The following is a 1,535-nucleotide window of genomic DNA, read 5'->3' on the forward strand; positions in this document are numbered from 1 at the left end:
CATTATACCGATTATATCACATATAATCAAAATACCTCTTATCAATTTGAACATTTCAAATCAACACCAAGAACTGATCCTTCAACATGAATCCAAGCTACCAAGGGGACCTCATGGACCTGTAGATCCGAAGCTCCAACGATACGTGAATAACTGACTAAACTCTTTAGTCACAAGATCCACCATCCATTAACTGCCAGGCACTCCACTAAAGACCGAATGCTGAACTCTCCTCACTACAGATATATTATGTGTCCAACTTAACCAATCAGTAGTGCGACAACCTTTCACAGATCGCTCGTAAGTACAGTTGGACCAATAACCGTTATGCCCTTGTAGTTACATCTGTCTCCTTAAGTACCACTGATTCTTTTAATGAACATAAATCGTAGTTCTACTATGATTGAGTCTTCTCTTCCAAAAAGAAGCTGTGACCACTATGTTCAAGCCCTAGAATCAACTCTTAAGGGAGTAATCTCTCTACTTATCTCTACTTCGGGAAATGAGTGAATTTCATATTATGGATTGAGTTCCCAGCTCTTAGATCAGACAAGTCCCCAAAAAGGTAGGCATGTTGAGTTGGCAATCTGGCCACTCTCACCCATACTAATCAAAGGACATCCCTCAAAGGCAAGAGTTCACAAAACACTCAGGATTGAGGTCGTGTCACCTATGGTTGTTTAGGTGAGATGCAAGTCTCTAGTATCAGTGATGTTATATACAGAGTCTAGTCATCTCGTCGCTAAAATGACTAGCGAGGCCAAATTAAAGACGACAAATAGGCGCAACATAGAAATTTCACGGTCCAAACAAATGAAAGAGACCGTAGGATACATTGACACATATCCTTGTGAAACCTGGATTTCCAGTTTCCTTACTTAAGCAAGTGATTAAGAGAATTAACTAAGTGGAAGTTAAATTCTATGTTGAAGAGAAGGAAATTTCTAAGTGTTGTATAGATTTTCCTTGAGTAGTTTTGAGTTAAGCTTTAATTGATGAAATTTGGCTAAGTATAACCTATGCGTTGGAAGCAAAAAAATTGACCAAGTGTTGTCCATGCGTTGGTCTTGATCATTTAGAGGTTAATTGGGGCGTTGAAGGAAGCCAAAGTGTGGCCAAGAACAACGCATGCGGCAACCAAGTGTATTGAGAGGTTAGAACAGCGCATGCGGCAGCCTCAAGTTGCACATCCAAGGGCACTGAACGTTGGATGCGATGGATAGAGGCATGCGGCAATGAAGGCAGGCGCGATGGATGCATTAGAAGCGAGAGTGTGCGACCGATGGTTTGAGGTCGAAGGGATACGTTGGTAGCATGTGGTGATGGAGGTATGCGTCGATGGTATACGGCAGCACTATGCGTTGGCATCATACGACGGTGCTATGCGTTGTGCGGTCGAAGGTATGCATTGGTGGCATGCGACGGCCTTGCTACACGAGAGTGTACGGTTTAGGGCATGCGATGATGTGGCCGATGTTATGCACATATGCAGCCGAAGGAAATGCGTTGATAGTTTGCGGGGCATGCGATGCAAG

This window comes from Benincasa hispida, chromosome 11 (assembly GCF_009727055.1).
Source record: "Benincasa hispida cultivar B227 chromosome 11, ASM972705v1, whole genome shotgun sequence".
Taxonomy (NCBI): Eukaryota; Viridiplantae; Streptophyta; class Magnoliopsida; order Cucurbitales; family Cucurbitaceae; genus Benincasa; species Benincasa hispida.